Here is a 23,114-nt window from a genome sequence, read left to right on the forward strand (position 1 = left end):
GATCTCTTAAAGTTCGCAAAAAGGATAGACGTTCTGTATGACGAATACTTCAGCTCAAATTAAACTGAGCACTCTTCTGGCATTACTAAGGACCAGCAGGTCTATGTATGACGTTACAGCCGGGCAATATCACCTAAGCTAACCTATTTCGACATGTCTTTCTCCAAATATTATTAACTATGGATATATTTCGATAACTTAGACGGAAGAATGCAGTTATATGTCCCCATGTATAGTTTTTAGGCGAATGAAAACATTTGCTCGAGATAAAAAGTCAAATCGCGTTTAATTTTACCAATGTTTCTTTTTTAGAGCACTTTCATAAAACTCAGTCCTCTTACCAGTCCAATTTCCAATGCTGTTATTTGTTCCAGAGTTGCATTTGTTGAGAATTATCGCATGAACCATTGTGTATTCTATTTTTAACCAATGCAGCTGTTAAAATGATTTCTAGTCATGCAATAATAGAATCCTTTATATACATATATATATGGATATACTATTGGATATGTATAGCATATATATGTATATGTGCATATATAATTAGTGCTGTCGTCAGTTGCCTGCATGAATCGCTCCTTATGTAAATAATAGAGCTCATTTGCATTTTATTGCCTCGTGGCCACTGCAGCATAAAGCATTTCAACTGCAACAGAAGTTACATTCAATCATTAAGTTTCACATTTAACAAAAATATAGTTGCAAAAATAGGAATTTACAGATTTTATAACAAATATAGCATAACCTACAGCTAAGGAAACTGGAAATATATGCAGTAGGTCTAAATTTAGGGACTTGTTACTTTGGAATTCTCCACCCGTGCCAGAAATTGCTTTTTTTTCTGACTTCACAAAGAAGCACAATTCATTTCGAAAAGTGTTCTTTAATGACATCAGCCTACTAGTCCTTCGTTTGAATTAATCTAAATAACTGTTAAGAAAGAGAAGTAGCTAAATGCGGCCTTTATTGATTATCTAAATGGCATTTGTGAAGAATTTGTTTCTAGACCAGAGAGCTTTGTTTTGGGGATAATATGGTACTGAGTTTCCTGAGCAATTTCGATTAGTTGGGATGGGTTCAGTTGAATGTAAGTTACTTCAATTTCAACCATAAGTCAAAAGATACGAAATCCACAATTAATTAAATATAGAGATTTATATATTGAATTGGATAGGAATTTATATGTATGGTTAATCTTTTTTTTGTTTTTTTTTTTCAACTTTGAAAAGGGGTAAGAGCTTTTAAGCGTCAAGACCTAAATTAACGGATGATATCCACTTTTCGGAATGTTAAATTAGCTACAAAATTTGTTTAAAGTTATGCACAATTTTTAAAATTGAAGTAAGTTTGAAGAACAAACCTTTGCTGCCAGCACAGGACAATATGAAAGCTCAAATAAGAAAATAAGCTTTTAAACCGTAGTCAAGCCAATAATCTTCTATGACGTTTTCGTTTGGTGAAGGGCGCTCAAAAAGTCTACACTTGCACATGTTCAACGAGTGCCTCTCATCGGCATCTCCGGTGCACTGCGTACTACGCTCAGTAGCACTTAAAGCCATTTTAAAGTTATCATTGTATTGCTGTTAAGTGCGCTTTAAGGCTCGAGGAATCTGGGTATATGAAGGGATCCTAAAAAAAACACGCCGAAATTCACTCCTCCTTCATTCAATTTTTATAAATTTGTTCAGAGAGTATCATTACCAACAACAATCTTGCGGAAAAAAATCACAAATTGCACATTTCTGAGTTAAATTTAATTTAAGGACGCATAGAGTTAAATATGTATTTCATTTATAGCAGAGCCATGAAACGCCAATGCTAAAATTAGTTAGGAAACCAGCGTCAGCGTGGGAAACCACATTTATCACTACACACACATTTATATATGATATATGTTAAGTAACTGGTAGTTATGGTGATGTCTGACATCGTTGAGAAATATGGAAACTACGGGGCCTAGAAATAGATACGAAAAAAATTACTCATTTGTGTTTCGAGCTTTAATATATCTTTATTCTTGGAATACTACTTTAGAGTCCATATTTTTATACCTTCAAAACATCTTAACTTGTAGTAGTTTCTCGCCTTGATTTGAAATTTCTAAAACTATACCGTATACAATATAGTTTAATATATCTATATAACCGTTACCTATAAAATTACTAAAAGGTAGACTCTAATATGGATATATTTAAAGATTGGATTATGGGTGTGAAAAGTCCCATATTTAGGAAAAGTTGGTTGTACACTCAATTAGCCTGCATAGTAATAAGCATTTAGCATGGATCGATCTTTGCTTGACAGCCATTAAATAATCTAATATCTATTATATATTCCTGAAAATTACTTATGGAGTGTTTTCTGTCGTTACAACACCAACAGCGATTCTGGTTTATCCGCGATCCAAATTAGCACCCACGCAAGATCAATGCTCACTGAACCACAAGGACCGTCTTCGACTGATCTAGTTCGAGTTTGTTACTATTGATGAAAAAATTAACCAAATAGAGAAGCATAACGAGGTGAGTAGATTTTGACAAGTTATATACAGTATAGCATATAGCTGCCACACAAACTGAACGTTCCGAGTCAAGTGCTTGTATGAAATCTTTTGTATTTGTGAAGGGTTTTATAGCTATAAGAAATGCACCTGTGAAGGATTTTAACGTTGTTTTTTAGTTTTTAGTGTTATTTAAGTGTCGAAGTCCTCTTCCATTTACATCGTTAGAACTCGGTTAAGTTCCATCAAAGCTTGTAAATTTTGTATTCCATCGCTCTCAATATTTCCCTTCTATTTGCACTGTGCCGAGCAGAAAATTATAGCTCGAACTGCAGACTGCCGTTTTAATATCACTCCATTATACCGAACCGTACTCGATTACAATTCCAGCACACGAACCCAAAGCTACGAACGCGAAATGAATGCTTACCAACATTAAAACAACTTTCCCATAAACAGCTGATTCGGCGCTGTCAGAGTGTGGCCCCTGCATTTCACCTTTATAAACCGTTACAAAACAGTTGTATGGAAATGTATACATACATACATATGTGTAATGTATGTAAGTATATGTATATATGTACATAAGTATATACATTGCTATGTATGGGTGTTACATCTGCCATTATTGAAGTTGTTGTTGTTTCCATTATAATTATTGTTTGCTGCATGTCGTTGTTGTTACTGTTATTATTATTTCCCTTAATGCGAGTTGTTGCTTTTGTTTACTATTAAGGATGTTCTACTACGTTTCATTGTCATTGTAGCAACAACAAAAGTAACAAATATACGCAACGAAATAAGTAGCATAGCAACGGCAGCAACTTAAGACACACACACTCTGAAACATATCGAGTTATATGCACACAAATTCAAAGCTACATTGCCATTATGTATGCAGATACATATAATCACATGTATACATACATACGAGTTTATATGTAAGGTTATATACATGCTATATAAATATTCCACGCCACAAGCGACTTCAGTGGGAGCGACACGACGAATTGTTGGCTGACAAACGAAACGACAATTCGACGAAACGAAACGAACGACAAAGACAAAAATATTCCGACGTGAGGCATTCGTATTCGGGTTTTATTCATTTGAGGGAAAATGAAATTCTAGCATTTTCCTAGATACATACATATGTATGTAAGTATATTTATATATTTACGACTGTATAAGCATTTGTAGCGACATTAGGTTGGCTACACCTATCGGTTTTGGTTTAATTTTTATTTTATATTAATATATATAAATATTGTATCTTGATTTTGATCGGTTAGCTTGTATTACAGCTATATGCTTTAGTGACGCGATCAGAACAATTTCTTCGCAGATTGCATTATTGCCTTAGAAAATAACCCAAGCCAAATTTCGTGAATAAAAACGTATTCCATATACGAACTTGATCCCGATCGTTCAGTTTGTATGGCGTTATAGTGGTCCGATATATGCGGTTCCGAATACAGCTCAAAAACTATGGCTAAATCAACTCAGATAAAGCTATAAATACATAATTGCTTATCATAACCGAATTACAGAAACATGAAAATTTATTGAAAATAATTTCTGAAAAAATAATTAAATTAACTTATTAAATTTCATGTTTATAATAAAATTATTGTTACACTCATTTTTATCAGAAAACCAATCGAAAAAATTGCTTGGGTCAAAAGTTTAAGTTGTATTCAGATTTTCTTCAATATATTGTATATTTGGGTTATGAGTTATAACTTATATTCATAAATATTTGAAATCACTTTACCGTAATTCAACAAAAATATTTGAAACCACTTTACCGTTAATTGCTAACCGCGTTTAAATCGATATAGAACTTCTTTTCTCATGTATATTAAATCACCTCACAAAAGAAAAGATTTAGCGAGGATCCTAATTACGTGACCGAACTCTATTCTAAAACTTGATCACTCTGCTGTTTGTAAATTGTAAAAAAAGTTATATAAGTAGTTAATGTCAGTGAAATTGGTATGAACATGCCGTATGGATGTTATATTCGATTATTGGTATAATTGCTTATTTTTTTTTTTTTTCATTTTTTTTCTGTATAGAAATCAAGAAATCATATTCCTTTCCAATTCAATGTAACTTTAGTTTAATATATATTTATATAATTTTTTAGCATATAAAAATATTTAGTTACAATATTACATATACCATATTTCTATAGAGCATCCCTAATATCGATTCTTGCTTGGTGGTATGAGAAATATTCGTCCTGCATGTCGTATACGTAATATTCAACAATTGTATGTTGGATACTCATACACCTCCATACAACGCATTCATGTAACTAGACCTATCGTGCAGGAAATACTAACAATTCATTCCCTATATATTTTTAAGAGAATTAATAAGATTGTTTTTATGAAACAATTTTAAAAGCGAAAATTAACTTAGAGGGTTGTCATTGTCTATTGAATGATGTTGATCGGATATGGCAATCGATTTGGTTTGGGCAGAATTTTAACAACAGCAACTGATCGTCCTTTATTTATATAAACACTTTTTACTTATTAAAGAATTGAAAATGGAACCCTAATAAAAAAAAAAATTTAGAAATAGAACGAGTTCTCTGAAAGTACAATAGTAGATATCTTTTAGCTGGTTATAAATCTGTTTACTTTTCTTATTGTCTTAATCGTTAGGTATATGCTCTAAGGAAGTTATTGCCAATTTTAAAAAGCCGATTTTAAAAATTGTGGAAGAGATTCCACTTGTTGATGATTAGCGCCAAGTCGACTGACTTTTAAAAGCAAATTTTAAACGGCGTTTTCTTGAAACCACGTTTTTCAAATTGGCTCAAGTAATTACGGATAAAATATTAAAACGATGTTCTTCATTCCAATTTTATTTTAAAAGGCACAAAAAACTATTATATATACATTACGAACATGAAGGAAAAGTTTTAGATCACTTTTGAAGCAAAAACAAATGAAAAATTTTGCAAACAGAGTTTATTTTTTATTTTTTTTAAATGTTTAGTTTTGAATTTCCCGAAGATCGTAGTCTGGGCCACAAAAACTCGTCAGTTGTCCCTATCTTTTGTGACGTCACGTCAGTTGTATATCTCAACTGCAGACAGGTTGCTAAACATTTAGTCCATCCATTAGATGCGTGAGCGTTCTTACTTCCACCAATTGGTCTCGAATCGAAGGAGATTTTCGTTAGAGCATCATATTCCATTCGAACGACATTTTACATCAAGTATTAAGTTTTGTTGCTTTGTTTGAACTCTAAAATTGGTTTTCATTACAAATGTAACAAAATATCTGAATCATATATAGTTATTCGCTGCATCCGATTTCGTGCAGGGCCGCTCCTTTGAAAGAATATATCGCACATTCATTTGTATGTACATATGTACGTTTGCATAATACTTTCAATACAAAACTGCTCAAGTCGATTTTGAATATAACTGAATATAACAGTTCATACCCAACTACATCTTGGAATATGATAACTCGATGTTTTTATACTCTTGCTACATGTTGCTACCACGTATAATAGTTTTGTTCACCTAACGGTTGTTTTATCACATAGAACTAGTCTAGATAGATATAAGGTTATATATGCTTATATAGAAATTATCAAAATGAAGAGACAAGTTGACTGTCTGTCCGTCCGTTTGTGCAAGCTGTAACTTGAGTAATAATTGAGATATCTTGATGAAACTTGTTACACATGTTACTTGGCACCATAAGAAGTTTGGTATAGTAGATGAGCGTAATCAGACCATTGCCACGCCCACAAAACGATATCTGCTGTTAAAAATTTTGTGAAAAAGTGGGCGTGTTGCTGCCCTCTAATAGGTTTAGAGCTATAATAACTAAATTCACAGGGTTTATTTAAAAACTGAGGCTGTTTTTTTTTGCTTTGAAGTTGCACGAGTATAAAATATCCGGTTACACCCGACCTAGCTCTTTCTTACTTGTTTCCATTACTTTTTGCCGCCCGTAAAAGAAAAACTGCATTTTTTGAATAAAAATTCGTAAATGATCGCACCAAGCATTCATTTATGCTTTTAAAATCTACTGTATCTCCAGAATCAAGATGAATCTCCAAAAAAATATATTAATATATAATTAGTATAATTATTAACTTGTATAATTAGTTGATATGGAAACGTCAAGCAGTCATTTTATTTAATTAAAGTATCACACATTTTGTCAGGTGGAAAGTCGGAAATTATTATACAGGCTATATTGAAGACAAAGAAAGGGATGGGCTTCTTGAATTAATTTTGACATTGCTAAGGTATACTTGAGATCAGATTTTCATTCAATTTTCTAAATATATAATACACACATTGAACATGTTCGGGAGAAGGTTTGGTAGATTAACGAAAATCATTATGGGTAGTATTTGGGAGTTGGGGTATTCGACTGAATTCGCATATTTTTGACATTAAGCTATAGTTATATATATATATAATAATGTATATATTATAAATATAATACGTTAAACTATAGTATATCCAATATTATACGTTCGGTAAATTTTGCTTAGATATATTGACTGATATAAATAGCATAAAGCCAACCGGAAGTTTGAAAGTCTTATATTAGGTGTATGAGAAATTGGGAAAATATTGACCCAATTCTATCTATTTCCACTATTAACAGAATAAAATACTCCCTGTATTTCATTATGGTACCTCACCACCGGATCCACCGGATGTTTGAAAATTTAGTTATATAAGGGCTAGGGCAAGTTTCCACCTATTTTTACTCATTTTAGGCACAAAGATAAGGTATTATCAGGAAAATACATTCAATTAATTTTATTAAAATATCTCAGATATTAGCCGATATATGCAGTATGAAGTAAACCGGAAGCTTGAAAATATTTCGAAAAAATATATGGGGGCTAAGGAAAGTATTGACCCGATTCAATCCATTTTTGACATACTGGCACACTATTATCAGAAAGATACTTTCTCCGAATTGCAATAATATATCTCACAGATTGACCGGTATTTCTGGTAAAAATTTAGCACTACGGACTGGTGCCCTATATTCCGTAACTGGGGGCTTGAACAGTTATGATCCGATTTTCACAATTTTTAGATTTGAGGTGGTATATCTCAAAAGCACTATTTGTGCAAAGTCTTGTTCTAATATATTCTTTGGTGCTTGATTTGTATACTGAAAAGTGAAAGAATCATACGGAATATAAAATTGTGCTTGATAGGAAGTAGACGTGGTTCTAGTCCGATTTCGCTCATTTTACCATTGTGAGATAGAATTGTTAAAATTATTGTATTTACCAAATTGACAAAGGATCCTTTGAAATCCGCTTTTGTCATCCCGAATGTAAAATTTAATGTATCTGACGCATTTAGTTATTGATTTATCGCACTTTTAGAAGTTTTTAACAAAGCCGTTATATAGGGAGTGGACGAGGTTATCATCCAATTTCATCCATTATCACACTGTCGGAGGAAGTGCCAAAAGTATTTAAAATTTTATATAGCTTGGATGATTAGAGAGAAATATACATTTTACTTATTAGGAGGCGGGGCCACGCCCACTTTTGAAAAATGTTTCAACCATAGATGCCCCTCCCCAATACAATATTCTGTACCAAATTACCGATATATATCTTAATTATGTGCTTAGTTATGCCGTTGATTACGCCCATCTACAATACCAAACTTCTTATGATGCCAAGGAACATGTGTAACAAGTTTCAGTAAGATATCCTAATTTTTACTCAAGTTACAGCTCAGCTCAGACGGACAAACAGACAGACATCCGGATTTCAACTCGTCTCGTCATTCTGATCATTTATGTATATATAACCCTATATCTATCTCGACTAGTTTTAGATGAAACGCACAACCGTTTGGTGAACAAAATTATTATTATACTCTGTAGCAACATGTTGCAAGAGCATAAAAAAGTTAATTACTTCAATAATACTCTTGGCTGTTCATAGTGTTTTTAAAGAGTATATTCACAACAGAGTTTATATACTCTGAACAGGGTAAATAAAGTGTACATGAAGTTTGTAAAACCCAGAAGGAAACATCGGAAACCATATAAGATGATATAAAGTGATCAGCGTGACGAGCTGGGACGATTTAATTATTTCCGTCTGTCCGTACGTCCGTTTATGTAGATATCGATCTGAAACTTTACACGCGTCCTTTTCTCCCCAAGAATCTGCTCATTTGTCGCAACCGCTGTTATCGGACCACTATAACATATAGCTGGCATACAAACTAAACGATCGGAATCAAGTGCTTGTATGGAAAACTTTTTTATTTGACGAGCCATCTTCACGAAATTTGGCACAGTTTATAAGTTAAGACAACGGTATAATCTCCAAGGAAATTGTTTCGATCGGACGATCATAGCATTTGGCTGACGTAGAAATTGACCGATCAAAATCAAGTTCTTGTAAAGAATAATTTGTAGTTGTGAACGGTGTTATAGCTTCGAAGTAAAAGTTTTTTCTTGTTTTTAATTTTGTGTTTTTTGTTTGTTTTGTTTTTGCAATACTTCACTTCAATTTTTTTAACTAATCTCACTGAATTCGAGTTCACGTCTCTCCATTAATTTATTACATCACGAATAACAGTTATAATTATTCAGTGATCAAAAGAACATACAGTTTCTAGGTAATATACCATAAGCAAATATAACTTTTCTCAAATATTTCGAATTAGAATCGCTATTGCAACAAATTGACAGCTGCTGCGTTATAACAAAGTTTACTTATACACATAATGATATAGTCAGCTATACATATATGTAGACTTATGTAAATATGTATGTAATAACGTCATTGACGCAGTAAGGATATAACACTAAATTCTTTGTTTCATCATACATTAATATATCTATTTTTGGGCTTTGGCATATAAATAGTAAAGATATATTGTATATATATATATACATGTGTGCAACATACATACATATGTGTCTTACGTGTATACACTTTTACATACTAAAGCTACCCACACTTAACATCCCGCCTTTGACAATTTAATACACCTACATTGCATGCCAACAACAACAATGATATAAACGATTTGACATTTTGTTGAATTCGTTCGTGTGACGACAAACTGACACATTACCTGAATTGAATGTAGGCTTTTTGGTTAGCACAACAAAAATGCATTGGTTGGTGATTGAAAATTGTCGTGCGGTCAGGCATTTTATGAGCGAGTATATAAACTGCATTGTAAATATTCTTATGTGCTACATATATGATAAATATGTGTATGCATATATGTACTATATATATATATATATATGTATATATAAACATTTATGTATGTAGATATGAACAAATTACATGACTTTTGCTAAATTTGTTTGTTGCTATGAGTGGGTATGCAATGGTAAATATTTATGTCAATATATACAATTATGCACTGGCATATATTTACGTATGTTCTAATGTACTTATGTTAGTGTTCGTAAGAATTTTTTGTCCAAAACTGATTTACCAGCTATTTAGTTCTTCTTGGAAAATTGATTATCCTTCCTCAGCCTTAGGAAGTACTGCAAAATTGTCAATAGAGGGTTGAATACAATCCGAGTCATTTCAATTCCTTTACGAATTAGCAGATCGTACAGTATTTATGGAAAAATAAAAGCTAAAAGTCAAGGTAATTTTTATTACAAACCTTTTGAGGAAGGATTAAAACGGTTTAGAAGTATATAATGTTGCATGTAAAGCTGATAATTCGAGTTTATCCGGTGTTAATTTGATAATACGAGAGAATTTTATAATGACGCGCTCAAAGGGGGCCCTTAGGGTATAAGTTCTCACATAGTCAAATTTTTGTGGCATGCTAATGGGCTGGAACTAGTAAAAGGCTTGTACAAAATTCTTTATTCAAAGAGATACACTTTAGCTCGTTACGTTAAAACTTTTCATATAACCATCGAGTTATGATCGCGTTTGGTCTCCATATCGCCAATTGGAGTGTGTTTGGCAATTGTTTATAAACGACACGAATATTTTGTCTGGCGATTTTCACTATAAAAAACATAATTGAAGAACGAGTTTGCTGGTAATTATGTGTTCCCAATGGACGAAATCGATAAAAATTTTATCATCGATAACTTTATTACGAGCACAAGTATTTGAGTGACACAAAACATTCAGTAAAGGTCTTGGAATCATCGAAAACTTGTCTCAAGCGAATTCTCCATCCATCTCTGTTTAAGACGATAACGCCAAAAACGTTAGAGAAGCGATGCTTGAAAATCTTAACGTCAGCGAGATAGTAGAGGATCTCCACAACTCTTATCGATCGACTCAACACATTTTGCTTAATGTTTTGAGTATGAAGCGTGTCAATGTTTGACACATACCACGAGATTTGAATATTTTGCAAAAACGACGTCGAGTAGAGCAAAAGAGATGCTTAACAACGTAGCTGAGGAGAACCCTACATGCATAAAAAAAAAACAGAAAAAACGGTAACTTCTGTTTTACCGAAGCTAAAATACTCTTCACAACTATAAATTATTCCTTACAAGACTTGATTTTGATCGCTCAGTTTCTATAGCAGCTTTATGCTATAATGCCTCGATCTGAACAATTTCTTCGGAGATTGCACCATTTCCTTAAAAAATAACACATGCGAAATTTCTTGAAGATATCTCGTCAAAATATGGAGTTATCCATAGAATCTATAATCGCACTGATATGGGCTGTTCCGGCAAATGAGCAGCTTCTTGGATAGAAACGGACGTGTGCAAAAATTCAAATCGATATCTCAAAAACTGAGAGACTACTTCGCATATATATGTACATATTGACATAATTTATACATATATACATATAATATATATATTCTTTAGGGTCTCCGACGTTTCCTTCTAGGTGTTACAAACTTCGTGACAAACTTAATATACTCTGTTCAGCGTATAAAAAAAATTCGCCGAAGGCACTAAAGCCCATCCCAGCTTAGGTTTATAATAAGTGTATGGTAAATTGGTTTAAGCCTTGGCATGCTTGTATTGGCTCAAAATGAGTGCTTATTTTGAATAATATAGATTTATATTTTGTTGTTTTTTTATATCAGTCTGGGTCAAATTTACGGGTACATAATCGTAAACTGCCGGTGTCTAAATATAGGCGGAAAGCAATGTGTATAATTAGAGACCCGGTCTACCAATTGGAATGACCGATAAAACAAAGACCATCTGGTGTTTCAGCAGAAATTTATAGCTTCTTTCGTAGTTCTTTACAACAGCACCTTCAGTTTCAACTTTGCTAAGAACTTTTGTGTTAATCTTTAGCTTATTCAATGGTAAAAAGTTAGCATTATGCTAGGTTCCGTTACCCCGTCGTAATAAAGAATTTGTGGATATGGTTTAGTTGTCGTGACAGGAATCTTAGTTCATGTTGTATGGACAACTTTGTGGACTTACTTGTGATCTTTGTGACAAATGATTGAACTAACTCCCGAATACATACTTAGATACTAGGTAGCATAATTTAACAGAATAAACTAAAGGACGTTTAATATAATATTTATCTGACCGAGTTAAGTTGTTTTCGATCTAATACATAATGATATGGTATGTTCAACTTTATCGCCGTTTTGAAGCAAATGAAGTCCTTTACCCGGAAGTTTTTTATACTCAAACTTTCAAAACCAAAATTTATGAGATGTCAAGTCGTCAGCGCCAAGCTTTTTTTATATGCGTGGATAACTGTGCAAGTAGTCCAAATTTATGATGAGAAAGAATAAATTACAGTTCTGTCAATGTGTAGGACTTTCTGTACATAGATATGTATATATGTATGTTGGAAAGATTATATACATGTATGTATTTGGAATTAACTTATTTATATATGTACATACATGCACATACATACAAAATTATAAATAAATGCATGGACTAATCTCAAATTTGAGTAAAATAAATACATAGGTTATACAAGTAAATATACATACATACGTATATTTATAAATATTTGAGTATATATAAATATGTATAAGTATGTATGTATGTACATGCAATCAGTAAAATAGTTATAATCAAAGCGAAATGCTCAAAACACAAATATATAGTACGCACCGGCCAACTAACTGCCTGCTGGTGTTAACTACAACAAAAACGACAGTAAAACTTTTCAACCCGCATATACTTACAAACGTACATATACATTTACATACATATATATTTCTGTTTATACAGCGTACACTCAATAGTCGCCGTCAAAAAATCAATGGGAAACTTTAGTGCATAATAATTCAGGCGACCAATACAAAACCAGCAACAAACATTTTACTGCAATTTTACTATTTAACAATAAATGAGAATAGTGTTGCCAGATTTTACCAAATTTTATATATAAAATTATTTGAAAACCCAAAAGTGGCAACGTTGCGCGCGTGTGTTATAATTATCACAACAACTCAACCGATCATAACAAACTGATTTACAACAACAAAATTGTGCATAAAACCAGTTGAACAACTATTAAGTATTTACGTACTAACATATACCGCAACAAACTAACAAGCAACCAGGAATGTTGGCAATAAATACCCACAAACAACAACAAAAAATAGCTAAGACGCCAGTTGTTTGAGAAAACTCGAAAACTCGTATATGGTTTCGCAGCAGTGTTGAACACTCCAGATTGGTGGCCAGATGCAAGTTTGTTAGTTAGACCGTTCGAAATGACAATACTCAGCACTACAACAACGAAGAAGATGATGCTATTAGTGTAAAATTAGGTTAAAAGTCTAATCTAGAAGTTGCGACAGTATACATCTTCTTGGGAGAGGTAGTTCTTAAGGAACCTTATACTAAAAACCGGGCTTTATAAGCTTGGATACTAAAGGATAGGGCGTACGTCTTTGCCTTTCCTGTCCCAACATTATGGTATTCGAACTTCAGAGCGAAATTGCGACGATAGAAATTTCAACAAGAAATTTAAAAAAATGATTCAAAAATTAATTTAAACAAAAACAGCCATCTACTTAATATTGCTTTTGTCATATATCGCCCTGAGATTAGGTTAGGTTAGATAGCTGATCCCTCAGCATGGAGTGGTTTCACACTGTTGTGTACTTTGTAAAGTCAGTCGAAAAACTCCTGTAATCGGCTATCAGCTATTAGACCTAAACCTATCACCAATCTACTTAGGTGTTTTATTTCTATTTCCGCTCGAGGTGTTTTTGCCTTGATGTGCCAAAAGCGGGACATTCGAGGAGGAAGTGCTAAAATAATTCTATCTTATTTTGTTCCAAACAGCTGATGCAGCTAGCATCCGACAAGACGTTCAATCTTACCGCATGAGTCCCGATCGGACAGTGTCAATTGGAAGGAGGACTGCTGCTAGTAGTTGACTAGCACTTGCTGTTTTGCTGAATTGGTCTGAGGCCCAACAGTTCAGTAGTGAACCACAAGTAGTCAACGGAGCTCCTACCCGTTCCCATTCCGGAGTTATTTAGAGTGGATTGCCACTACTCTAAGAAAACTGCGCTCCGGAGTAGTAGATTTACGGCCACCTTTATGGCAGCCATCTCTGCTTGGAAGACGCTGTAGTGGCCTAAGACTTTAACTGATGGGGAGTTCTCGACAGTTTACTCCTCCACCAACCATCCACGCAAGCTTTGATCCATCAGTAAAATATCTCACCATCCCTCACCTCCAACGAGTTCTTCTCTCCCTCGAAGGTAAGTGAGCAGAGAAAAGACAGCCAAGGCTAGGCTCGGCGACCCGGTAATTTTGGAATTAAATCAATGTATGTGAAGATTCCAGGGTTCCAAGACTTGCAGTCATCTAAGTACTCAGATTCTCTGAGTATGAGGGCAACGTTCGGGGCCATACTCGCCAATTTTTTTCGCAAATGTAATGTTTTTCAGCGCCTTCCTTTTTCCAGTAGTTTTGCAATTCGCAAACTTATGGAAGATGAGTTTGATATTGAGAGCGATGATGAACAAATCGATTATGTGACATTGAAGTTATTATTGATAGAGAAGAAGCGGAAAATACTAGTTGCTCGGAAGAAAGTATATTTTTCCTTTAAGATCTCACTAAAATTTTTAATAGATATTTAGCTTATGATTTTTGTTTATAATTGTGTTGTTTAAATTTAGAGCAAACTAAAGTTCAAAATATTTGCTTTTGTTTTTGATGTTTTTAACACCCAAAACGAAACGTCGGAGTCACTATAAAATGTCGGTCTGTCTGTCTGTCTGAGATATCGATATGAAATTTTGCACACGTCCGTTTCTCTTCAAGAAGTTGCTCTTGTCGAAATTGCCAATATCGGATCACTATAGCCTATAGCTGCCATACAAACTTAACAATCAAGTTTTTGAAGGGAAAATTTTTTCATTTGATAAGTTATCTATACGAAATTTGGCATGTATTATTACCCAAAGCAACAGTGCACTCTTTAAAGGAATTGCTCTGATCGGATCACTATAGCATATAGGTGCTACACAAACTGAACGATCAAAATCTAGTCCTGGTAAGGAAATCTTTTGTATTTGACACGATATCTTTACGTAATTTGGTATAGATTATTTTCTAAGTCAACGCTACAATTTTCTAGATCGGAACTATATAGCATATAGCTGTTGTTCGAAGACTGGAAGTAATAAGTAAATGTTAAATAAAGAATATAATATATAATAAGGTAAATAACAATTTGATTTAAATTAAAAAAAGGATTTTTTATTAATGATTGGTAGTTTTTCAAAAGAGTTTGTTTAAAAAACACTATTAAAGTGCTTTTTTCTCAATTGCGGACCAAATGGACCCTAGTTACCAACGATATAAGTTGAAATATCAATACCAGCTAAGGGTTAAATATGGTTTCATATCGCCGTGTTAAGATCTTAAAAATGCTACTCTATTTTGGTTTCATATAAGAGCAGGAACTAACAGTGAAATATTATTAATTCCTCCCTTAATGATGTTTCACCAGTAGACCGTTCAAAAAATTGTTTTTTTTTCTCATAAATGGTTAATTAATGTTTCGAAAAGCACAGTTGTTGAGTCGATCCATAAGAGATGTTGCGTTCCTCTGCTATCTCTCTGATACGAACACGATGATTTTCGATCACAGTTTTTTAACCTTTTCGATATTATCGTCATAAAAAGCGATGAATGGACAACATCCTTGCTTGCGGTAGGTTTTCCATACTTCACGACCTTCACTGAATGCTTTGTGCCACTGAAATACTTGTGTTCGTGATAGAGAAGACACCCCAAAAGACTTCTGAAAAATTTTTTAACGACTTCGTAGCGGTTATTCCATTGGATTCGACCAGTCCGGGTCATATTTAATTTTGAGTGTGTATACTCAACATTTGAAATGAAAATTCTCACCCGAAATTCATAAAAATCATTGAGAAGAAATGTTCCTACATTACTGACATATGTACATATGTTACATACATCTTAATATTAACTGACAAAATGAAGGTCCCATACAACTTAGCTCCGGAAGTTGTCTTCTTACGTACTTTAAATGCAGATTTTTCTAATAAATACTTATGTACTCAAAAGTTAGTTATTGCCTGATCAGGGAAAAATATTTTACATTTATTGATGAGTATGTAGTTGGACTTCAAAAGACATTCTTGTATGTATTATATATTATTATCAATTTTAACATTTCGAGAATTCACAATTAACTGAAAAATTTACCGATAGACGCTTAAATTCTATAAAAAATTCAGGCATTAATTTTTATATTTACTCATACACATACAGATGAAAATTTTTATTTCATCGTAATATGAAAAACTTCTAATTTAAAGCTTATATATGTCAGAGTTGCATTTCAGTAGTATATACCGTTCGAACAAAAACACGTTTGCTACATACGAGGGTAGTTTTATATATCAGTGGCCCACACTCTAAAAAGTGGTTACGGTTCATCAACCCATTATAATATTTCAGATACCAATGAGCAAGCAAGCAAGGTAGTATGCCTAGGTATGTATATCCATCCATTACGGAAACAGTTAAAGCGAAATAATTCATAATCGATTTTATGGAGACAGTTGTCGGGACGATGAGAATGTGTCGTTTACATTGCCTATCTAAAACAAAATGATGAAACTTTGAACTGTCGAAACAAAAAAAAACACTTCTTTGTTTCAAAACTCAAGAAAATGCTTTCACACTATTTTATCAAACTGTTCTCGTATTAATGCGGCCTAAATATAAGTATATCACCGTTATTTTGTTCAATAGTCCATGTAAATATGCGCACTGTATATAAGATTATACTTTTATACATATGAATGTAAGTATATGTAGTACATTGATGCCTAACATATAGGTTTATTATGAAAGAAATAAATATCATATAATATTTCACATGAATGAGTACAAAAATAACATATGTACATATGTAGGTATCTATTAATGCTGGTATTAACGATCCTTAATACTGAGTTTAGTGATCCCGAACACAGAAAAAGTTTGATATCTGCATAAAAGCTCGGAATCGTTATACTTGCAGTGTTGTCAAATGTTTTTTTGGCGAAGATTACTATTAGACTCGAGAATTGTTCTTACTACAGTTAATGGAACGGATTCAGTTTTTTATCCGACAAAGAACTGTTAACTCGAGAAACTTCCTGAAAATGATTCGGAGATTGTTTTGTGCCGATAAAACAACAACAGCACTCAACTTAGTTGGAGTCTGGATGACTATAGATCTGTATACATGAAATTCTAGAATCTTTTGTCTACATTAACATATTACTGTGACGCTGAGCTAGCTCCTGAAGACATGAAAGGGATGTGTTTGCAAAACGGAGCTTCTAGAAAAGAGACTAATAAGCTTCTTAACAGACTGTTGGAAGCTCAATTGGAAGACTGGTGGTGGAGTCTACTGTTGCTTCAATAACTCTGATTTCTAAATCTACTGCTTTGAAGTTCAACTAGAAAGTTCCTTTTGTTTGAGTTTCCGTCTTGACTGTTCGCAAACTAAAGATGGATGACCTTGGGCCTCATTTTTTTCAGTACGCGAGAATTATGCGGTATTAAAATTAGTATCTATAATATGGTAGTGATGAACTCATAAAGTTTCAGCAATACATAGTTTTCTTTTGTTTCCGATATTATAGAACCACAACAAACGTCCATTATTGATCCTCTAACGAAGATGGGACACAGTTAATCTAACAGAGTTAGTAGAGTGCAGTTAAATTTAGAAAAACGGTACTACTTGTATATGTCTCAAAAATCGCTAATCAACTTACTTCTAGATCAATAAAACTTGGAGGGCCAAAAACTTTTTCTATTAGACATCGCTTTATTTCTAGATTATTCTAATCGATTTTCTGTTGCTTACAAAAGGGCATTGATATTTCGGGACTCACAAAATGTTTCGAGATTGTATGTGTTAATGATGAAGAAATGCATATGTATATATCTATGTAAGTATATATAATCGTATATAGCATATGCAGCTCAGCTGAAAGCACTTTTTCATAGTGCAAGTTATGCAACAAAAGCGTCAAAGTACAGCCGGTGAATTTAAAATTTAAATCTTTAATACTCGTTGCATGCGAATATGTTTTATTAAAGCGAAAATGTGAATGTGAAATTTCTTAGAATTACTGGCAGCATATAAGGCCGAAGCAAAAAGTCTTAATACGATTACAAATGGCCGGAAAATAAATAATATTTGAATTTAAATGGAATTTTTATTTTAAGCATTTTGCCATACTTATTTAAAATACAATATTAATTTATTTTCTTTTGAGATATTAACTTATTTAAGCGAGAACCGTCAATGCACTAATGTACAAAATACGAAAATCTAATCAAATTTCTAGAATAAATATTTTTACGTTATTGCTAAAATAGCATTGGAGCAATAAAATAGCAGCAGCAAGGAATGGGAAGTAAGACTACACACCGAAAAATCATCTACTGGAGTATACCTGCTAATTTAAGGTTAACACCATGTTGAGAGTGGAATTTATAAAAGGTGACTCAAAATTAACGCAAGATTGGAATCAAACAAAAAACAAAATTTTTAGTCTTTCAATTGTAATTTAAATTACATAGAATAGGGTTATTTATGGAATAACACATCGGGCAAATGACTTTCCATACACACACGCACTCGTTTGTCACATATTGGTCAGATCAATATCATCCGATTTCAGCAAAAAAAGTGAGTAGTCATGAGGCAATAGCGAACACTAGTAACAGTCACTGCTTGACCAGCTCAATTAACACCATCAAGGTGAAAATAAACTTCATCGCTTAGGATGATTTTGCTCGAAAAATCAGCATCCATTCAAGATCATAGAATGACAAAAATATAAAATGGGCTTTAACTTTAGCCACTTATCCTAGCGGAAAGACAAGTAATCATATTTGTTTATATAAAGACGGACTCGATAATTTTTCGATGGTAAACCACCTGAAGACATGATGAACTGATTGGGAGTTGCATAAGAGAGTAGGGGACGAAAATAATTACAGCGGAAGGTTAAGCCATTTTATGACTGCTGGTAATAGAATTAAAACGTACTAAACCCCTGGATTTACACCATCATAGAGTGGAATATTTTCGCATCGTTACAGAAATATAACTGGAGAGGTCGAAGAAAATGACAGCCTATGCTTGGCACAACGAACCGATGTCTACCGCTAGTACGTGTATCATTGGCGGTGGCTTAAAGATGTGGTCATCAGTATCTTTGGCATGTTTTGGACCTTTTGCTTAAAATACATTACAGCTATCAATGCATTGACGGTTTTAAATATTTGTGTATTTGAAGTTATCGCCATTCTTGAGAAAATCACAAAAATACATGCAAGTATAGAGGACGCGTCAATAAAAAGTATTATATCTAGATGGAAAAAAAGAACGAGTGGATAAAAAATTGCCGGAAACTTTAACATCATAATACACGTTGTTCCTAATATACAATTAGACTTCAATAAACATAGAAGTATTTATCCAATATGTTTAAAGACAAAGACCTAATAAACACGGATGGAAAACTCACTCGTTGAATAAAAAATAACACGCATCAAACATGGTGCTACCGATCGGAAAAGGGTGTAATTATGACGGCTTTTCTATCTTGTAGAAGAGTTTTTAGATTTTCAGGGGCTTAAGGATTTTGTTGGTACTCATTTTTTCAGGAAACGCCACGTTTTATGTAGTTATTTCTAGTTTTTTTTTGCCAACTACCTTTCTTTGACTCTATCTTTCTATCATGTATTTGATATAGAGACAAATCTAAAACAATCAGGCAAGTGGGGAATAGTCTTAAATAACTTGTGTAAATAATCCAAGCTTCGGTTTTACCGATATTACTCGTATAAAACCGCCTGTGATTTACCAAACTTTGCAAAGTTGTGAATCGAATACCACCGCAACTCGCACAAATACTATAGACCGTTATAATCCAATAATGACTGATTTGAAAGAAGTGTACCACTATATAAATACACTCTTGTGTAGAATTCAACAGGTTAACTTTGCTGTTGCTTCGTTAAGAGAGTAGAGCTCGAACATATGGTAGACTGCAGAGAAGTAATAAGCCTTAGGAGATAATCTAAAGATATTGTACTTGTAAAAGTCGTTTCAATTAACAACAATAAACACAATACTGTTATATGAAACAACTACAGAGTTTTAACGATGGTTGAAATGAAACAATAATGGAAACTGCAACAATCCATGCAGAACAAGCCTTACAGTGCTAAAAACAATGAAAGCAAAATTACACTGCAACGGAGAAGGAAATGTATAGCATTGTTTCCTATTCTGTTTTGATTCCGCACATTTAGCGTCGATTACTTTTGAAAAAATTTCAAATGGATTTGTTATCTTGCTCCTAAACACACGCGTAACTATAAGCGTTTTGAGAAAGAGAGGTCCATTAAATTGATTTAATTTTCATTACAGTTATTTTTTTGCAAAACTCTTGTACACTAACAAAACCAATTAAACCGGAAAATGCTTAAAAGAAATAAACTCAATCCAGAAGCGGTGGAAACAAACTCAGCAAATGTAAACAAATGAAAAATGTAATAATAAAAATGGAAAAATAAATAAACCGAAAATTGCGCGACGCAGCTGCGGTAACAACAATAATATTTTTTCATTACCAACTACAACTATAAAAGTGCAACCGGCAACAGCAATAATATCCAAAAAAAACGATTTTAAAAACAAATTAACAACAACAACAATTCAACGCAGCCAGAATACGCCTAAAGATAATATTTATTTTGAAAAATTATGCGGCGGCGCGCGTAAGGCAATTAAAATGTCATAAAACTTCTGCCAACAAAAATAAAAACAACAAAATGAATATTAACACAGCTAAAAATCGCAACAAACAGCACAGGTTGAAGTTTTGAAGGCAATGTTTGGCGTGCGACGGCAGCACAGCGGGTTGCCACTTGTTTGTGTGCATACTTGTTGATATGTATGTATGCATGTGGATATATGTACGTATGTATATATCTCTACATATCTATATATATATGTTTATATGTTATACGGGTGGAGAACGAAAGAGACCAAAACAAAAGCCGATGATAACGGCACTAGTATTAGCAAGAACAATAACAACAGGAAAGCAATTAATAACACACTTCAAAATTAAAGTAATTAAAATAAAATTTCAACAATGGCAAACGTCATCGATACGAACATGCTAGACAAGTAGTAGCCAAAGCACACCCAGCTTATATTTGTAAACAGAAATGACATATGTATGTATGTATGAGCAAACATACCTAAAAATATAGTATACATAGTACATACAAGTATTTATTGCTATTGAATAAATATAAACAAAATTGTGCTAAAATTAAAAATTTAAATATGCATATATATCTACATATGTATGTACAGGTTGGTTGAAAAGTTAGTTGCTCTTACTTATTGAAAAAATTTAATATCGCGCAGTGATTAGATTCTTTGTTTTGAAAGGTTTAAAAGCAAAGGAAATTTGTGAACTATTCTTAGAAGTGTATAAGGTCACCTTCAAAACCCACCGTTGAATTTTCGTCTTGAAGATGATCCACGCGAAGGACGACTAAAAATCGCAATCACACCAGAAATCATTTAGCAAGTTCATAATATTGTTTATGAATATCCAAGTTTAATCAAGCGTGAAATCGCTAATGCCATAGGAATCTCTGGCGAACGAATACTTTATATTTTACATGAAGAATATGAAAAAGCTGTTTGGAAAGTTAGTGCCGCACACGTTAACAATTTGACAAAAACTGGATCGAAAACAAATTTCCCACTCCATCGCAGAATGAAACACGATTGCTTGTGTCGTTTTATAACTATGGATGACACTTGGATTTACCACCATGACTCATAACGATCAGCGAAATAGGTCTGTTTTTTGGGATGCAAAAGGTATTTTGTTGATTTATTATCTGCAGAAAGGTAAAACAATCAACTCTTAATATTATTGCAGCCTTTTGGATCAGATGGATGAAAACATTCGTGAGAAAATACCTGATTTGAAGAACCAAAAAAAAATGTTTCATCAAGACAATGCACCTGCTCTCAATGGTATTTTAACAATAACAAAATTCAATGAATTAAAGTACTAATTGCTTGAATACGGTGGATTCACCAGACTTGGCCCCAGCCAGAGATAGTGATCAGCTCATCAGAAACCTGAAACAATTCCTTCGTGGAAAGCGTTTTTCGTCGAATTTAGAAGCTATACTGCTGTAGACGGGTATTTTGCAGCGCTTCCGGAAACTCATTATAGGGATGACATAAAATTATTTGAGCATCATTAGAATAAGTGTATTGAAGTAAATTAAGATTATATTGAATGAAAAAAACTATTTCGTACCAAAACCAGTATTTTTTCATTTCGAGCGCGGAAACTTTTCTACCAATCAGTATGCTTATAAATATTTATTTAATAAAAAACACAATGAAGCCACATAAAATTAGTTGGCAAAAACAAAATGACAATAGCAACAACAAAGATGTGAGAAAAGTCTTATAAACGCTAAATTATTAAATGGCGTCGGCAAGCAGGAGGTTTATGAAAACTAAATTTTTTCTCAAAATTATTAATTCAGTAATCAGCACCTTTTCCAACATTTTTTTCTTTTAAGACAAGCAATTCTGTTATGGCTACTTTAGTATGGCCCTTAAAACTCTTTACTACAACCCTTTGAGGGTCTATACAATCAATATAAGCATTGATTTAATTGGAATTGAAGTATCACGATCCCTCAAGACCCTCACACGATATTTGATGCTGCTTAAAGACATACATAAATATCTAATAAAGTAGACTTCTCTTAAATTACCGGTTTACCACTCTCAACCTAGGTATCATAGGACATAATCATACAACGGAAGGGAGGAAAGGACTACACAAAGATTAAACTAATACTGGATACTCATTTTTAACGCATTTATCCATTTGCCATCTCACTTTGGGGGAAGAAGACCTCATATAGACGATGAGGTGTGAACATCGAACTTTTAATATTATTTATATGCAATTCCGCACACAGCCGCTTTGTAGGAAGCCAGCTGGGCGGGTGAGCCGCGCTGCACTTTATTTCATGACCTTGACTCCCTCCCGTGAAATAATAATCACACA

The 23,114-nt window shown here is 33.3% G+C and overlaps 1 long non-coding RNA gene across 1 annotated transcript in view; it reads right to left on the reverse strand.

Moving 5' to 3' along the window:
* Nucleotides 1-289: 289 nt before the first annotated feature.
* Nucleotides 290-23,114, reverse strand: part of LOC118682931 (uncharacterized) — a 48,799-nt gene continuing 25,974 nt past the window's right edge. The window contains exon 3 of the long non-coding RNA XR_011396062.1: nt 290-646. This is a non-coding gene — a long non-coding RNA (uncharacterized lncRNA). The remainder of the gene's footprint in view (nt 647-23,114) is intronic.

This window comes from Bactrocera oleae, chromosome 2 (genome assembly GCF_042242935.1).
Source record: "Bactrocera oleae isolate idBacOlea1 chromosome 2, idBacOlea1, whole genome shotgun sequence".
Lineage (NCBI taxonomy): Eukaryota > Metazoa > Arthropoda > Insecta > Diptera > Tephritidae > Bactrocera > Bactrocera oleae.